Source organism: Clupea harengus, chromosome 26 (genome assembly GCF_900700415.2).
Source record: "Clupea harengus chromosome 26, Ch_v2.0.2, whole genome shotgun sequence".
Classification (NCBI taxonomy): Eukaryota; Metazoa; Chordata; class Actinopteri; order Clupeiformes; family Clupeidae; genus Clupea; species Clupea harengus.
The window spans coordinates 1,020,739-1,028,238 of NC_045177.1; positions in this window are offsets into that span (position 1 = coordinate 1,020,739).

The window sequence follows — 7,500 nt, forward strand, 5'->3', positions numbered from 1 at the left end:
AACTAGCGGGTAAAAAGTGCTCCCACGTCATTAGTTAGACCCCGCTCATAGAGCAGTTGTTCGCGCTCTCCAACACACAACGCTGTTACCGGGAGCAACAACCACAGCTTATGTATCAATAACTGACCGTGTGTGTGACCTGAAAACACGTAGCATGCAGGCTATTTTAAACACACACGGCATAACACCACAGTTTAAAAGACGTATTTCGGAAAAGCTTAAAAACGGCATGTTTTCCTTAATTTCCTAGTATTTAATTTACAATTATTTCTTTAGAAACAAAGTGATTATGGAAATGTTGCAATATAAAACTACAGTATTATATACAGTTCACTGTTGCACTTTAACGGTTTAAAAAGTGAATTGTTGTCCTTTTTCATGTATCCTCAATTAAATGGTTGCAAATCAAATCTTCTTCTTCCACTGACTGAATTTCACATACCCCTATAACATGTCACCTCGTGATTGTAGGTCATCTTGTAACCTTTCAAGGACAAAGCTTAGCAGCAAAACTTGATATCAAAAGAAATTGTAAATGCTACATGTGTTAGTACCATATTGTAGTAAGGTGGAGTACTATTGCTGGCCTTTTTTGGTATTGCAGTTTCAAAAGTCCCATAATAATCTGCAATCATTCCTTCTTTTTTTTTTTTTGATCCGGCACAGGATGACACCCCCCCTCTCCTCCCACTCATCCACACACAAAAAAAGTTCAGGCTCAGGATTTTTTTGCTTTAACCCCTAGGTGTGTGTTTGTTGTATGGGTAGTGGTGTGTGTGTGTTGTGTAGGTAGAGGTGTGTGAGTGTAATCAGATGTGTCATTATGTTTCTCCCAGGCTGATGGAGTGTTCCCTCACAGAGAAGAGCTGTGCTGCTTTAGCATCAGCTGCCAGATCAACCTCCTGCAGTTTGAAGCAGCTGAACCTGGGAAACAATAAGATTCATGATGCAGGAGTTCAACATCTCTCAGACCTCCTCAAGAATCCACTCTGCAAACTAGAGACACTAGAGTGAGTGTTAACACACCACAACAGAGATGTGTGTGTTGTGTAGGTAGAAGTGTCGGTGCGTGTTGTATATGTAGAGGTGTGTGTGTGTGTGTGTGTGGGGGGGGGTAATGGGTAGAGGTGTGTGTGTGTTGTATGGGTAGAGATGTGTGTGTGTGTGTGTGTGTGTGATGTGTAGGTAGATGCGTGTGTGTGCGATGTGTAGGTAGAGGTGTGTGTTGTATAGGTAGATGTGTGTTGTGTAGATAGAGGTGTGTGTGTGTTGTGTAGGTAGAGGCGTGTGTGTTGTATAGGTAGATGTGTGTGTTGTGTAGATAGAGGTGTGTGTCGGTCTTGTGTAAGTAAATGTGTGTGTGTTGTGTAGATAGAGGTGTTTGTGTTGTGTAGGTAAAGGTGTGTGTGTGTTGTGTAGGTAGAGCTGTTTGTGTGAGTTTGTGTAGGTAGAGGTGTGTGTTTGTTGTATGTGTAGTGGTGTGTTTGTGTTGTATAGGTGTGTGGGTAGTGGTGTGTGTGTGTGTTGTGTAGGTAGAGGTGTGTGTGTGTGATAATCTGATGTAATAATAATAATAATAATAATTCATTTTATTTGTAATGCACTCTTCATTCAGAAGAATCTCAGAGTGCCATTATGATGGCATGATCATCTCAGATGTGTCATTATGTTTCTCCCAGGCTGGATGGTTGTTCCCTCACAGAGAAGAGCTGTGCTGCTTTAGCATCAGCTGCCAGATCAACCTCCTGCAGTTTGAAGCAGCTGAACCTGAGAGGCAATGAGATTCATGATGCAGGAGTTCAACATCTCTCAGACCTCCTCAAGAATCCACTCTGCAAACTAGAGATACTAGAGTGAGTGTTAACACACCACAACAGAGATGTGTGTGTATTGTGTAGGTAGAGGTGTGTGTGTGTGGGGGGGGGGGTAATGGGTAGAGGTGTGTGTGAGGGGGTAAGGGGTAGAGTTGTGAGTGTGTGTTGTGTAGGTAGAGGTGTGTGTGTGTAATAATCAGATGTGTCATTATGTTTCTCCCAGGCTGAAGCGTTGTTCCCTCACATTGAAGAGCTGTGCTGCTTTAGCATCAGCTGTCAGATCAACCTCCTGCAGTTTGAAGCAGCTGGACCTGGGAGAGAATAAGATTCATGATGCAGGAGTTCAACATCTCTCAGACCTCCTCAAGTATCCACACTGCAAACTTGAGATACTAGAGTAAGTGTTAACACACTACAACAGAGATCAGTGTGTTGTGTAGGTAGAAGTGTGGGTGCGTCCTGTATATGTAGAGGTGTTTGTGTGTGTGTGTGGGGGGTAATGGGTAGAGGTGTGTGTGAGTTGTATAGGTAGAGGTGTGTGTGTGTGTGATGTGTAGGTAGAGGCGTGTGTGTGTGATGTGTAGGTAGAGGTGTGTGTGTGTTGTATAGGTAGATATGTGTTGTGTAGATAGAGGTGTGTGTGTGTCTTGAGTAGGTAAATGTGTGTTTATTGCATGGGTAGAGGTGTGTGTGTCTGTTGTATAGGTAGAGGCGTGTGTTGTGTAAGTAGAGGTATGTGTGTTATGTAGATAGAGGAGTGTGTGTGTGGTATAGCTAGAGGCTTGTGTGTGTGGTATAGCTAGAGGCTTGTGTGTGTGGTATAGCTAGAGGCTTGTGTGTGTGGTATAGGTAGAAGCTTGTGTGTTTGTTGTGTAGGTAGAGGTCTGTGTGTGTCTTGTGTAGGTAAATGTGTGTGTGTGTGTGTTGTGCTGGTAGAGGTGTGTGTTGTCGCAGCCCAGCTCTCAGCAAGACGCAACAAGGGAATAACAAAAGCACGCTAATTATTAACTGTTTCAATTACAAACAAAGGTATTGAAACAAACAGAAAATGGGGTAAACCCTCCGGCTTGCACCCAGTGCAACCGGCACCTTCCTCTCTGTCTCTCTCCCTCATCAGTCCTTCTTACCGACTCTTTAAACCCTTTTGTTTGACTAGATTGGCACTGATCAGCAACTAGTCAAACAATCTACAGGTGAGCTTTCAATTAGGGAAAGCCCGACCTGCCTAGTCCCCAGAACACCTCCCCAGGGTCCTAAAGTCTGCCCTATATAGGCCTGGTAAGGGAAATCACCCATGTTCAGACTAAGTGGGACCCAAACGCAGCTTGGGGTACCACATTGTGTGTGCGTTGTGTAGGTAGAGGTGTGTGTGAGTGTTGTGTAGGTAGAGGTGTGTTTTTCTGCGTTGTATAGGTAGTGGTGTGTGGTGTAGGTAGAGATGTGTGAGTGTTGTGTAGGTAGGTTTGTTTGTGTGTGTGTGTGTGTAATAATCAGATCAGTGTCATTATGTTTCTCCCAGGCTGATGGAGTGTTCCCTCACAGATGAAAGCTGTGCTGCTTTAGCATCAGCTGCCAGATCAACCTCCTGCAGTTTGAAGCAGCTGGACCTGGGAGAGAATTATGGGATTCATGATGCAGGAGTTCAACATCTCTCAGACCTCCTCAAGAATCCACACTGCAAACTAGAGACACTGGAGTGAGTGTTAACACACTACAGCAAAGCTGTGTGTTTGTGTCTCTCTCTCTCGCTCTCTCTCTCTCTCACTCTCTCTCTCTGTGTGTGTGTGTGTGGCCACATGGTGCTGAATGAGGTAAGTCTTTGTCTCCCTGTGATGAATGAAGGATGATGCGGCTCAACATTAATAATCGTTTGTCTTCTAGGGTGAATTATCAAACCTTCAGAAGGGAGAGTCCAGCAGCAGCAGCAGCCTCCACTAGCAGCGGGTAAAACAGACCCAGCAAGGCCAAGTGAAAGTGACATGTTGGCTTCTAGAGCCATCCAGGTGAAAAAGAGAGAACCCTACATCCAAAATATGAAGGCCATCTGTCTACATGCTGATGGACACTGATCTTTACGGCTGGAATAGTCATTCTTGAACATCCAAACATGGATGATGGAGGGAGGGAACCAGAGAAGGACGACACAGAAGGAGCAAGAGGACGACCCCGCACGCCAGCATGATTCCTTCAGGGGTCATTAGCAGAGACTTTGCTCATGCGCTTCATTGGACTTTTTAGCAGGTTCCTTTAGGAGACTTGGAGGTCTAAAAATGATGCACTGAATGATTTTTTCAGACACTGCATGAACTGACTCCCCTCTGTTTGTGTAAATATAGGGTTCACCTCTCAACTAACTTCAGACTCCTGACTCTTTGTCTAGAGATTGTCCACCACACCAGCCAAAGGCCCAGCAGGTTATCTGGCATTTAAAACTCTTCCAGCCCCAAGGTGCCCCATGGGGCAGTTGGTGGTATTTTGATTAATATATTTAAAAATCTCTGCGAGTTTTTGTCCTAGAAACATAAAACTAACACCCACAGCAACCTTGAACCCTTTTCTTTTAAAATATGTAAAGTTTGAAACTAAAATATAAATAACCACTTTGTAAAGACAATATTACGAATCCCTTGCACATTTCAGCCTCTGAGTGAGGTTTCAACCCTCCCATTAGCAAATGACAACTATTCATTTGATAAGGAGATGGTAATTCAGTGATCACTATTGGGTCATGATGTGTCAAGAAAACATGTAGGAACAAAGACATTCCAGGCCCATTACGTCATGGCCATTGACTTTGACCGAGGTGTCCCAGAATGTTCACACCTTTCTCATCAATATGCATAGTGGTCTAAGTGAAGAAAAGTGTCACATTCTATATTACTTAGAATTAGTATTGAAACCACACACACTTTCTGAATGCTAAACTCACCTATGTGGAGCAAACACCTATGTTTACAGGGCTCAGAGTAAAAAAGAAAACTTCCAAAATATTAACAATGTGTTTTTGTACAAAGTCTGAGCACCTCTAAAACTAAATTTCATTTTAGTGTCTTTAGATTTCATTTAAAAAAAAACGTTTTTTACTACATTCCTTTTACTCTCATTTTATTATTGCTGAGGTGTTCTAGAATATAATTATAAATGCCACTTTTGCCTCATGGTTTTTAGTTAGGTGAAATATACAAAAATATCAGGCATGGCAGTCTACCTAACATAGTCAAAAAAGGCCTTGTTGTTGGAAGTGTTAAATGATTCTGTAGAAGGCCAACAAGATATCTCTGTTTTGCATTCTCTAATATAATTGTAATATATATATATATAATAACTTGGCCAGTTTTTATGCAGCATCCTTACATGTATTGTCATTTAATTTCATTGTTTTGTGCAACTTCAAAATTACAAGTTAAAGAATATTTTTTTCTGTAAAATGTTGGTAGTTTTGTCTTTTCACTGGTTTACAGAAGAGCTAAAGTAAGGGCATCCTGTTAATTGGGACCAAACCCGCCTCCAGTTCCAATATAATAATATTATATATGTAGGAGCCATTTGAATCCTTTTGAGTTCATATTTCAGTTTGTGTGACTATATTAATATTAGTGATTTAATTTGTATTGAATTATCCCAAATTAGGAAGTTGTAATTGTTTCTGAGTGTGTGCCCCCTATAGGTCAGACATTAATTGGCATTAGGATAAAGGTGTGCCAGGCCAAGGAGAGTGGAGGGTTCCGGCCTGCACATATCATCATTGACCGTGAGCGTGAATGGGAAGTGTGAACCGTGAAACATGCAGAGCCTTGAAATGATTAGAACGAAACAGGGGAATACAAACAAAGACTTTAATGCTTTAATTTACTTTTGATTGATGTACGAAATAAACGGAATCAAGTTAATTATATCCACGTCTCCTGGACTCACCGGAACTCCAAGAAGTGGTAAAACAAATTTGCAAGATTTAGCCACTACAATATATGTAAGGCCCTTTAAGAAAATTATTATTTTTTGTTAGTGCTTTTCTTTCATTGATTCTATGTGCTTGAAGTAACTACAGTTACCATGATGCCTTTTACCTTGATTAATAACAATGTATGTTTCCCGTGGAAGTAGTTTGTTTTCATTCGGGCAAGTTGGATTTAGGAGACAGGAATACAAAGTCTTCTGCATGCTGTAGAGAGGTTTAACAAAGTCGGATATTCACAATAGACACTGGAAACAGCGAGACCTGGGACTCATATTCATAGCAAGCGTTAGTTTATCTGTGTGACTTTGTCCACGGTGCCTGATGAAGAGAAGCTCGTAGGAAGTTTGGTTCACCGTCACAGAGCTGGGAGCTGAAGCTAAAAAGTTCACCTCCATGACCTTCATCCTGTCCGTCAAGCATCACGGACTACTGAAGTCGTGAGTAGTTGCTAAGGGGGTTGATCGGTGCCGGGAAACTGTTTGCATCTACCGTGAGTACTGCAACAGCGAGAGTGAACTTTTATCGCATTTGTTTTGGATTTCATTCTTCACTAGGAGTACCACGAACTCTGGATTTTCCTCATGTGCACCAATGTAACGGACTCCAAGTCTCCAACATAGTTTTGCAAGCTTGCTAATGTGAACAGACTCACTGAATTGTTTTGACTTTATAAATGTGTCATTTAATTTCGATAATTTTTCTTGGTGTACAGTAAAGTAAAAATAAATCTCGCCTGTTTATGGCAAATTTCATGGGCTGTTTGCAATAAAAAAAAAGAAATTTTCCCACGTAGGCCTAGAAGGCGAATTTGCTATTGTTCATGAAGGCGCGTCTGCCAATTTGTTATTGTTTAGCCTAAATGCAAGTATCGTAGCCGACTGTTGTTTATCTGTAACGTTTTAGTTGGCTAGGTTACTTTTTCCAGAAGGGATCATAAAGCAGTAGACTATGGCATTAAGGCGAAACTTTGATATTCATATCAAAGAGAAGAGAAGGTGTAGAAGAACATTCGGGAGAAACAGCAGGTTGACATTGACCCGAGATTAATTCGATACTGGAAGAAGCAAAAGAATGAACTGAATGCAGCCAAAAAGACCAGAGCCCGACTAGCAGTTGAAGGTAGAAAGAAAGTTAGCCTGGAAACCAGCCTCGTCGAATGGATTAGTGTCTAGAAAAATGATTAAAAACAAATCTATGGAAATCTTTTCCTCCGTGACTGACAGTGGAGACCATAACTTCGATGTTTTATTGTTACGTTGACACTGCACATAAAGCGCTACACTTTTTATTTGGCTGAGTGATATTTTAGACTTGCTTGATTGTAATTGAGAACTTTGGAAAAGAACTGCAATAAACAATGTAGCTTAAGACTGACACTATGGTTTATTACTGATTCATTTCTAAATGGTTAGCCTACAGAAAGTTGATTAGCCTATATGTAAAGGGGCTATTTACCGGCCTAATTGCTGCCCCCTGCAGGTTACCTTATTTGGACAGCATTACCTGGGCACTGAATCAAGTCACACACAGACAAAGGTGTAGGGAAAAGCAAGGACTTTTATTTCTCTTTATATTATACTTTCTAAAAGCACCTTGGGGAGAGAACAGTGGCCAAAACACGCATTAAAACCATGTAAAGTGCTAAGTGCAGATTAATAAATAGATAAATAACATGAAGAATATAGGCCTATACACAGGGACAGATTTATATATAAATTAGCAATACAT